The 11,710-nt window shown below is 39.1% G+C and overlaps 1 pseudogene; it reads left to right on the top strand.

The window, feature by feature from the left end:
• Nucleotides 1-4,059: 4,059 nt before the first annotated feature.
• The window catches only part of LOC120235989, a 39,673-nt pseudogene continuing 32,022 nt past the window's right edge, over nucleotides 4,060-11,710 (top strand).

The following is an 11,710-nucleotide window of genomic DNA, read 5'->3' as shown; positions in this document are numbered from 1 at the left end:
TTTCCAAAATCAAATAAAGGGCAATTTAAAACTATTAGTAGTCTTCTGTATATCTCACAAGGCATTCAACTCAGGGTAAGGTTGCAGAAAGATAAAAGGTATTTCCAGTCCTTTTCAACTTTCTATTTAAATTCACAACAAAGAGAAGAATCATTCTTGCACCACCAGTGTTCAGCGGCCACAGGCAGTTTCTTTGTGCCAGAAACTGAATCTGGCTTAAATGAAGACAATATCTACTTCCCAGAGGCTGTTGAACTTTCACAAGTTTGGCCACTCACAGGCAGAGCAGGAATGTTAGACTGCTGTGCCTGCTCCATGAAGCACCTCAGGGCACATGGCTCTCACACTTATACAGCCTTCCATGCATACCTCCCTGGCTCTTCCCAAGAGTCACTCTGAGCACTTGGAAAGAATGAATGTACACCTTCAGTCTGAAGGAATCCACCTCAAGACCAAAATTTCTTGTGGTCTTATGCTTCAACTTAAAAATACATACGAATTTTGCACTTTAACTGATGGACCCAATACCACTACCAAATCCATTTTCTAAAATTTTTAATGATTACTTTGTTTTAGAGAGAGAGAAAGAAAGAGACAAAGAGTGAGTTGGGGAGGGGTAGAGAGAGAGGGGGAGACACAGAATCTGAAGCAGGCTCCAGGCTCCAAGTTGTCATCACAGAACCTGACATGGGGCTCGAACCCACAAACCGTGAGATCATGACCTGAGCCTGAGTCAGACGCTTAACTGACTGAGCCACCTAAGTGCCCCCAAATCCATTTTCTAAGTCAATACTTCCCAGAATCTGATATTCTGCCTGAATGCAATAAATATTTATTGAATGGCCAAATAATATATGCAAGTTGACCTCAGTGAAAAAAAGTATGTCTTCCCAAATCTTCAAGTAAAGCCAACACACTAGGAATATGCTCCATGATTAGTCTGTTGTGTCAAAAGTCCAATGCCTATATCCCAGTTTGAGAAACATGGTGGTAGAGTAGCTTCACAACTGATTGTTTACCAGGATAACTTCCAGAAATATTTTTACGTGCAGGTAATGATGCTGAGTCATGGCGCCAAATATAACGCTTGGTCTAAGGTGATTATAATTTAACTGCATATCCTTATTCAGTTAGCCAGGGGCTAATGAAATCACTATTTAAATAGTCAAACCCAAACTTTCTGTTGCTTTGGCGGTTAGAGCTTCTCTTCTTTCTGCAGGTCGAGTCAGCTCTTTCTTTGTTCAAGCTGTGAAGTAGACAGCTGAAGCAGCCATTCTCATAACTTAGGTAATAGCAAAGTATAGGGAAATAGCACAATTATAAAGATTCTTTGGCTGGGAATATAATAAGGATTTTTCCCTGCCTCCCTGAAGGGTGTAGAGAACACTGCAGAAAAGAGGTAAGTAAACAAGCAATTGAAATAAGTTTGCCTTACAATTGCAGTAAGGGTCAGACATAATTTTGGAGGTCAGTAGAGAAAACCCAGAACACCAGTATTGGTCAGGAAAAATTTCTCCATCTCTTTAAGACCTTGGTAAAACCTAAACTCTCTTTTCTGAACTAAAGTGTGTATTATTAGAACCCTATAGTCTCCTTTCTTTATGTCTCCTTCCCCACTCCTAAACTAACCCCACTTCCCAATTCTTTATTTAATTGCACTGGTAACTCAGATAGAAAGCCTTGGAGTAATCATGAATTCATTGCCTACTTTCTTTTACTCTTCCCCCTCCATCCTCACAGTTATTAAATCATTTATGTTACACTTACTAATGACTTCCATCCATCTCTTTTCTCTCTCTCTGCCTCCCTTCTCTCTTTGAGTCTCATTATTTATTGTATCAATCTCTTAATTGGTCTCTCTCCACCTAAACCATTTTATACATACTTATTACATTCATCTTCCTAAAATTCATCTCCAGACACTTCTCTGTCACATTCACACATCTTTCATGACTCCTCTGTCATGTAAGGTCCTCCCAAACTTTGTTTCATTCGCAGTGACCCCTTCTCTACCAACCAAACTCTACTACTTACGGCTCTGATACACCTCCTGTACTAACCACCTCAATAGCTTTGCTTTTGCTCATCCAACCCAGAAATCCGCCCAAATGATCTCTTTTATGCTTTTCCCTCTCTGAATCCCGTTCTGCTTCAATACTCTCCCCAAACAGCTCATTGCCTGTATCACCCAACTGTGGATCTAGTACGGTCTTTGCCACATAGAGGATATAAAACTATTGCAACAGCAGTTTTTTTTTTTTTCAGTAATTGCAGTGATAGCGCCCCCTCCATGGTGGCATTTGCAGGGTTTGCCCCATGTGACACAGACTCCAGGTCCAGCCAGCACACCTCTCCCTACGTCAAGGTGACCTAGAAGGCAGAGATCTCAGTGTTGATACTCCTTCTCTTCTCCCTTCGAGTGCAAAACATAGATTACCCAGAAGACACATGAGAAAAGGCTGGTGGACTCTAGCCAAACTGTCTTCTATCATCTCTTAAATCATGCCTTTGCTCACTAGCTCATAGCAACCTTCATGGACACCTGGGTATTTTCCTACTGTAAGCCTTTTGAAAATGAGAGCAGAGATTCACTTAGAGAGAGAACTGCAGAAGGTAAGAGCAATGAGCTGTGTTCGTGGAAAGATAGCAGTGAGGACACTTGACAGTGTGAGCCCAAGAGGATTCTGAGTCAAGTATATTGCCTTTAAAGCAATGAACTTTGTTCTAAGTCCTGCTGTCATTCTGTGAGTTGAGCAGTAGAGCCAAAGAGAAACCAGAGAACAGTTTCTCCAAAGATGGTTTGTAAGAATGAAGGATACTCAAATGTTTATACAAAAAAAACGCATAAGTGAGTTCTATATCTCCATTACTATGTGTCCTATAAATCTGGAAATACAGACTTATACATATGCATTTAATACTGAATATTCAATATTCTTATTGAGGATGTGAATACAGACAAACTTCCTTAGGAAATGCTATAAAAGGACATGAGGCTACAGTCAAAATTAAAAAAAAAATAACAACATGATGTTGTTCCTGGAACAGCAGCAGATCACAGAAGCTAATCTGGGAAACAGATCCTGAGGGCATTTAATAAACTTAGATAAGCCCTAACGATTACATTGACTGAGTCACGTAATCACAATTTTTTTAATTCTTCTGCAAATGTGAGCCTTTTAAAGAGTGCATTTCCTTTCTTAATGATTCATTGGGGAAAAAGATATTCATCTTAAGCCAGAGAAAGTACAATTCATTGGTCCTTGGTGAAAATGAAGTCCTGAAAACCAACAGGTTGATGTTCTTGCTTCCACCAGCTCCACTGAGTTCTTGTTTTTTGTAAAGAAAAGTATTGAGACTTGGATTAATTTATCCTTTCAACAAATATTTATTGACTGTCTACTATGTATCTCATATGACACAGTGTATAATTGCCAGACCAGACCTAGACCAGGAAGTTTCCCTATGGAAATTAAATTTAAGCTGTAACTTGGAGGGTGAGAAGGAGTAAACCAGGTGAAAGGTAAGAAATGTTAGGGAAAATAATTATGTTTTTTATTGTTTTTTTGTTTTTTTAAAGATTTATTTCTTTATTATTTTTAAAAATGTTTATTTATTTTTGGGAAAGAAACATGAGTAGGGGGAGGCAAAGACAGAGGGAGACAAAGGATCTGAAGTGAGCTCTGCACTGAGGCTAGAGAGCCTGATGAGGGGCTTGAACTCATGAACCATGGGATCTTGACATGTGCCGAAGTTGGACACTCAACTGTCTGAGTCACCCAAGTGCCCTGTATTTTTTTATTTTTGAGAGACAGAGCATGAGCAGGAGAGGGACAGACAGAAGGGGGGATAGAGGATCCTAAGTGGTCTCTGAGCTGACAGCTGTGCACCACATGAAGGGCTTGAACTCACCAACCATGAGATCATGACCTGGGCTGAAGTCCAGATGCTCAACTGACTGAGCCACCCAGGTACCCATGGAAGATAATTATGTTTTAAGACAAGAAAGCATGTGCAAATGTCCTGGAGTAGTAGGGGTTGTGTGCCTTTGAGGCACCAATGGAAGACCGCTGGCTGAAAGATGGTAAGTGCAAGGAAGAGCAAGGTAAGATGACATAAATGCGCCTGGCTTTGGAAAGTCATGATAATGACCTTAAATTTTATTCTAATATCAATGGAACACCAGGGAGCAGGCAAACATTTGTTTTTAACTTAAACCTTTGTAGAGGTTTTTTTATATTAATCTCTTGTATGAGTATACACAACATTTCTTGTGTTGAATTATTTTTAAATATGTCAGTATCAGTTTCAATATATAAGAATCAACTTAATGACTTAAGTGGTAGAAATATCTCCATTTCTCATATTATGTATTAATATCATATATACTTATAATATATCTTTGCAAAAGCAATACCTATGAGCAAACTACTATCACTGCAATCTTTAGCATCATGATTTTTCTTTTGTACATTTTGCTAATTTATTAAGTATGCTAACCAAGGTAATGCTAGCTGGTCTGTCAAAGAGACCCCAAAAGTTTATTCCTTATTTATATTATAGTTAAAAGCATATGCTCCTGTTGAACAGACAGTTTTCCTCCATGTGGTGACGTGCCCTCCCTTGGAATAAAGGTTCCCAAGCTTTGCTGGAAGAAGGTGATTAGAATCACCTGAGAGCTTTTAAAATCCTGATGCCAAGGTTGTACCCCGTATAAATTAAATCAGAATGTCTGGAGGTGGGAACAAGCTACCCAGCTAGTGATGGGAAAAGAGAGTGTGAAAAAGACACACAGGCTTCCTAAAAGTCTCATGTCAGTAGTGACACATATTCCACTGGTTAAAGCTAGGCACATAGTCATGCATTATCTGTAAATAGGGCTGGGGAAAACAATCTAGCTATGTTCCTGAGAAAGGAACTGTCAATAGTTTTTGTTATAGAAAGTATAGAAACTACAACATTGTGGAGGCTGCTTTTATGCAACAAACTTGAGCAATGGAAACTTGAACAAGACAAAAGAGCCCACAGCACCCACTGAGCTGAATGCAAACTGCCTCAAAATAGTCATAAGCCCTAACTGACCAATGACAACCTTATAACCGTGGCCCTCCACCACAGCCGCAGACAGTCTCTCCTTTGCTGTCCTGCCCCCTTTCTCCCTTGCAGTGTATTCAACAAACTTGCATTCTTTTGTTCTTCCTTGGATGAATTCTTTCACTGCCTGTGCCACCAGCCCCCACCCAATTAGGACATTCGACATTTGATGCTCCCCCCATCTGATTGGAGAGCCCCACATTCATGTGTTGCTATTGCATTAAGTCCCATATTTTAAATTGCTGTTGAATTTGTTTTTTCTTTTTTTGCCCCTACATATCTGAAATTATTTCAAATACCTTTGTTTGGTTTTTTCTGGGTTTGGCATCTAGAAAACCAGAAGTGAATATTTGCTGAATTTTATTGTATTCATTGATATTTAAGTAGATAGGCCAAAATCTTGAGTGATGATCTCATAACATGTGAACCCATTTATTTAGTATCAGGGATGAATTCTGAAGTCAGAGTCATTGATTTTAAAAGAGAACCAGCTCTTATGGCATACATTTCTCTATGCAAGCTGCGCATATGTGTTTCTGTTTTTCAAAATTTTATTTGTAGTTGGCTTTCAAAATAGAAGTGTGGGCTAAGTCCAACAGATTTCAGATATCAAAATGTGGAAGAACACCTTGTAGCACTTGGAAAAACTAGTTAGCCAAAACCAGTCATGTAACTCTTAATGGCTCCTTGACCATAAGAGTTGGGAGTTAGCACGTAGTAAGGAATTGATGAAGGGGTCTTTGAGAAAAGTCTTTTAAAAGAGCCCCCCTGAAGAGGAAGAGTATGAGGAGTTTCCTCCTACTCTCAATCATGGGAGAGAGGATTCAGGGAAACCAATTGGTGAACTTCACGTGTGTCTCTTGCAGTTTGAAGGACAAAGTGAACAGACACCACATCAGCCGTGGTAATTCTACAAGGCGAGGGGCTGGATGGAAGTGAGACATAGTAGACTCCACTGCCATCATTGTGCTTGCCGGTCTGTGATTTGTGACTGCTCTCAAGTCTCTGGGGGAGAACTGTTCTGTGCATGTCTGGAATCTCTGGGCTCTGTTGTTTTAAGGTCTCAAGCAAGGCTTCCATTTCACATTCTATTACACATCATTTCAATCTTCTTAATACCATATAATCAGGATTCTGAAAGGTCCAAAAGGAACAGTTCAACTTTTGGGGTACATTTATACAAGATTAAAAGAAGAAAAAGTGAAACTGTAAAATACCATAAAATGGTAAGATGTTAGTATTATTTGGTGCTCCTTTATAATGCTTATTACTAAAAAGATCCCTTATCAAAATATAATATAGGGATATGTAACCATACTTAACCAGGTTTGGTTTGTTTGGGGCTTTTCTATACTTAGTTTCTAGTCAAGACTTCATGGGCTTAAACTTGGCAAGGAAAGTGAAAAAAATAAAAAAAAGAAAGCTAACTTAAAACATTTTCCATAATTCCCCTTCTCTTTCTGTCCTTTTCCCAATTTTTTGTTTCTATGGAAAAACACTAGGGAAAATATTTCAAGTAGTTATTTTAAAAGACAAAGAGGAAGTTAAATGGAGTGAAACTTTTCTTTCAAAACACAGTAAATAACACAATGGACATAATTCTCATCCAAAAGCTGAACTAGTAATTATAAAAACCAAGAGCTAATTCCACTTGTCATAGGAAAATGACAACAAAACTTAGTCAATGGATAGGAAAATATACCAAACTTTAAGGAAGAGAAGATTTACTTCAAAGAGAGGCAGAAGATGAGATATTATTAAAACTAGAAATTCTGAGAAGGGAAAATATACAAGCAAATTTTATAGTGCAGGGGATTTCTTTTTAATAGGAAGCAGAAAAAATAATGTTGCATCCACTTAACACATATTAGTGGTAAGTTCTTCTTATAAAGGAAAATAAAAACATACTTGTAACTAAATCCATGCTGTCCACAGTAAGCATGAAATGTGATCTCTGTCTCTGGGACTGTTGGGAAGATGTCTAATTGTTTTGCACACCAGTTATATATACCCATGTTTCCATCCAATGAGGGGTCTGTTTCTAGCTCAGTCCCAGATTGGAAGAATGTAAAGATAGGGACTCATAGAAATTTACCACTTGGTCAAGTTCATATTGGTAAGCATAAGGCAAAGTTGGGATTCAAACCCAGACCAAGTCCGAATCCAAAATTGGGTCTCTTGTAACAGTAGCAAATTAACTCTCTGCGTAAGAAATAATTAAGAAGGAGGTCTTGGAAGAGAAGGATTCTGTGTTGCACAAAATAGCATAACACAGAGCTGTATGGAATGAGAACAGTGCGGGATACCTTTCCTTTTGGACTCTAGAAAACAGGTACCGAGATGAGTCCGGAGTGCAAACTATTGATTGGAAAGTATAACACCTTAAAAGAAAAGAGGGGGAAGTAGGATTGGACAGAGGGAACTGTCAGACCATGACACAGACCTGACAAAAACTCTACCAGCTGCGTAAGAAATAATTAAGAAAAAGCTATCTATAATCTTACTTACTCCTCAAGAAGTATAACATCCAGAAGACTTTTCCGAATAAATTTAAGAATATCTAATGGGTTTCTCACATGAGTTGTTTTTTTTTTTAATTTTTAAATGTTTTATTTTATTTTGGGGAGAGAGAGACACACACACAGAGGATGAGTGGGGGAGGGGCAGAGACAGGGAGACACAGAATCTGAAGCAGGCTCCAGGTTCTGAGCTGTCAGCACAGAGCCCAACTCTGGGCTCAAACCCACGAACCGTGAGATCATGACCTAAGCCAAAGTCAGACGCTCAACTGACTGAGCCACCCAGGTACCCCTCACATGAGTTTTAATAACATTCTGTTTACTACCTTGGGGAGACCTACTATTTTTCTTATATCCTGGTGCAGGTCACTGAGATAATGTGTCTAATCATGCCTACGTTCAGAGTAGAATCTACGCCATTGTTACCCAGTGACAGTATCACTGCCCAGACGCTGCCCCACTGATGATGCCAAGTAGCCGAAGACTTGATATCTAGTTAGGGTTTCTATTCCCAAGAATAGAAGGTATTGAATCCAGCTCTTTCTTATTATCTACACCACCAATGCAGCTAACATTCTGTCAATGTGTACACATACCACCATTTCCAGAAGACTCAGTGTCTCATGGAGGTTACGGAGCAAAAGCTTTTTGAAATTTTGCTTACTTTCTTTCTGTAGTTCTCTTGCTGTCTGGCTGAGGATGGCGGGGCCAATTGATAATCTAAGTGACGAATGCAAAAACACTCCCTTCTAAAAATAATATATTGTACTTGACCACACTTCTGTACTTCTATTTTCTCTTGCCTGGGGAGTGTTTTCTTGGTTGGAAAACAGACCCTTGCTATGTTTCCCATTCCCGGTTTTCCAGACTTAAGCAGATATTTTTATATCTGAGGATGCAAGCTAAGATAATTGCAATATTTGCTTAAGAGTTTTCTCCAGTTCCTAGGGAATGGAAAACTGATATTAGAAAGGAATGGAGTAGCTGATAATTTTTACAGCATGATCTGTGTAAGAAACTGAATACAATTACCATCTACAGTGTAAGTCCAGTTATTCTCAAAAAACCCTTTTTCTGTCTTTATAAAGAGTTAAAGAACTCTTCCTGACAGAAGAGTAGACCTCATGTGACCATGATTGTTACAGGTCTGTTGGCCAAATTGGGCAGAATCAACACTCCTCACAAATAGTCTTGAATCTTATATTTGATTTTTCCATGTGTTACACTAATACCAGCCTAGAATGTTTTCAATCCAGTTATTTGCATTTGAGGAAAGCAAGAAAAATGTTTAATACTTTGGAACTAGCCTTGAAGTTCGCATCAGTCCTACAATCTACATGTGAATCGTTTGTTAAAAGTGTTCCTCAGTGGAAGCCTAAATGTTTTGTGCACACCTTTATCTGGGCTGCTACCTTATAAGTCAATGTTCGGAGGGGCAATATTGTGTCAGCACTTTTAGGAAAGTACTGAAGAAAACAATCAGCATTCGAGACTTAAGCTCATTTCTTGTCGTTCATTCAGCATATGATGGTTTTTCAGTTTCCTTGGCATAAAAGGGAAACTGAGGCAAGTAGCAGTTCAGTTTGTGCCCCAGGTCTCTCAGAAACCTCCGATTATTTTCTAAGAAAAAGAATATAAAAGAGAGAATTCCCTACCAATTGTTTTCACACTACAGAAATAAAATGCATCTGTAGGCCAGAGAACGCACAACTATGTTCATCTCCTCTTCTGGTTACAGTGGTGACATGTTCTTCCTGTTTATCCTTCTTGAGGATATCAAGTTTTCCACACGTCTGTCTCTGGAACTCTTTGATCTCACAGCTCTGTCCATACTCTCTCTCCAATTTTTTCAGTCACTGATCTTAACAATTAAGGGCAATTTAGGAACCCGCTAAGACTACTGGGGTCCAAACCAAGACTTGAAGGATATGACTCTTGCTTACAGTTTGAATTTGAAGTTCTTCCCACATAAAATTCATCTGCAAGAGAAAAGAGACAGAAGAAACACACTGAAGAATTAAATAAGAAAAAAAAGAAAAAAGAAAAAACAAAGAAACAAAAGAATAGTAAGAGCCATCTCATAGACACAGCCCCAAGTCTCTAACAAGCTGGTGTGCAAACATTTTTATAGCCCTCAGAAGTGATAAGAATGAGCCCTCAGAGAGGGGTGTGGAGGGCTCATTAGACTAGCTAATACCTGCATCAGATTTTAATCCTTGCATAGAGCACGATTAAGGTGTATAACTGAATGAAGCCTTGCTGAAAGGCCTTTCCTGGAGAAGCTGTCCCCAATATAGAAGAGCTAAGGAGGAAAAAAGTGGCTCAGCAGCCAGGGTGCTGACAAGCAAGCTCATCTTGGCTTGCACTTTGGGAGAAAACAAGTCTTAAATGAGAAACCCGTTCCTTTGGCTTGCACTTTCCAGAATAGAAACTTGTGTGGTACCAGAGAATCCTCTAATTGACAAGCAAATATAAATATTGGTCCTCGGCCAGTTATACTCTTAAGTGCTAAATCAAATGTAGAATCACTGTGCAGAGACATCTTAGTGGATAATGTCAGTGTCTGTGCTTCACCCAGATCCCTGGATCCATCTTTACTGTTTCTTGAGGCAGGGACTCCCTGGTGGGTATGCTTTCCCAGCCGGCACTGCTAGGCCTCTGTTCAGAGCACTGCCACCCAAGACACATTCTCCCACTCGATTTTCATAGCTCTCCAGCCTCAGTTGCAACAACTCGGTGGCGTAACTTGGTGGCGTAACTCCAGAGTCACCTTCAGAATCAGCCTGAGATCATTTTCTATGGGACTTTGCCTGAGGTCATACCCTTGGTCAGATTCCTCCACTTCTCTCTCCTGTTCTCCTCCACACCCTCACCAGTTTGCCTGGAACACTCCCTTAATACGCACTACCACTGAAGCCTTGTCTCAAGTGTCTGGTTCTAAGGAACGTGACCCAACATACTCCCACGAGATTCTCTCAGGAAAATAAACAAGCACCTCTAAAGACAAACTGTCTAGAAAAAAATTACAAAACATACAAAGGAAAAAAATCCGTCTGAGACAGAGTGTGCAGAAACAACAACAGAAGTATTTAGTGCTACTAAGGACTTCATGTAAGAGAAAAACAATTTGACAGAATATATAAATTATCCAGGATAGAGATGGAGATAACTAAAAATAAAAGGATGACAGAGAGTTTAAAAGAATCAGAGAGGCAAACCATGAGAGACTCTTGAATGCTGACAAAAACTGAGGACTGATGGATGTTGGGGGGAGGGGAGGATGGGCACGGAGGAGGGCACTTGTGGGGATGAGCACTGGGTGTTATGTGGAAACTAATTTGACAGTAAACTATTTGTAAAAAAAAAAAAAAAGATACAAAAAACACAAGTCATGAAGGTCCAGACCAATACATTTCATTCTATTAAAATTAAAACTTTTTTACACCAAAAAAAAAAAAAAAAAAAGAATCAGAGAAACAGGAAGCTTCGACATAGGTCTCATGATAATTCCCAAGAAGAGAATAGAAAGAACAGGGGAGGAGAAACATCTGAAACAATAATATCTCAGTATTGCACAGAAGTCATGAGAGAGAGGAAACAACGCAATTCCTATAGAAGGCCAAGAAAAAAAAAGAAAAAGAAAAAGTAAATGCATCTGCAATAGACATTGCAAAACACAAAAGCAGAGAGAACATCTTAAAAGTAGCCAGATAGGAAAGACAGATTAGCTATGAAGAAAGAATCATTAGACTACCAGGGGTATATATAATTAGACTACCAGGACAGCAACGACAGAGGCCAGAAGACTGCAAAATAATGTCTTCAGAGTGGAAAATGACCATCAGTATAAATGAAACCAACCTAAAATATCAGTAAAGAAGGAGAAAATAAAAACATTTTCAGACCGTGACTGTGAGATTTTATAATGTAATTAATGTATTTTCACTAAAGAAAGAGACTGACCCCAGGAGGAAGGTCTGAGATGTAAGAAACAGTGTAGAACAGAAAAAGAAAGTGGGTAAACAGATATGGCTTAACTAAATTAGCATAGACACTAAAAACTACCATCCTCGCAACAAAAAATGCTCACTTGGGGA

This window comes from Hyaena hyaena, unplaced genomic scaffold (genome assembly GCF_003009895.1).
Source record: "Hyaena hyaena isolate Hyena2069 unplaced genomic scaffold, ASM300989v1 scaffold_143, whole genome shotgun sequence".
Classification (NCBI taxonomy): domain Eukaryota; kingdom Metazoa; phylum Chordata; class Mammalia; order Carnivora; family Hyaenidae; genus Hyaena; species Hyaena hyaena.
The sequence above is the reverse complement of the archived record's forward strand: the minus strand, read 5'-3'. Positions and strand labels throughout refer to the sequence as shown.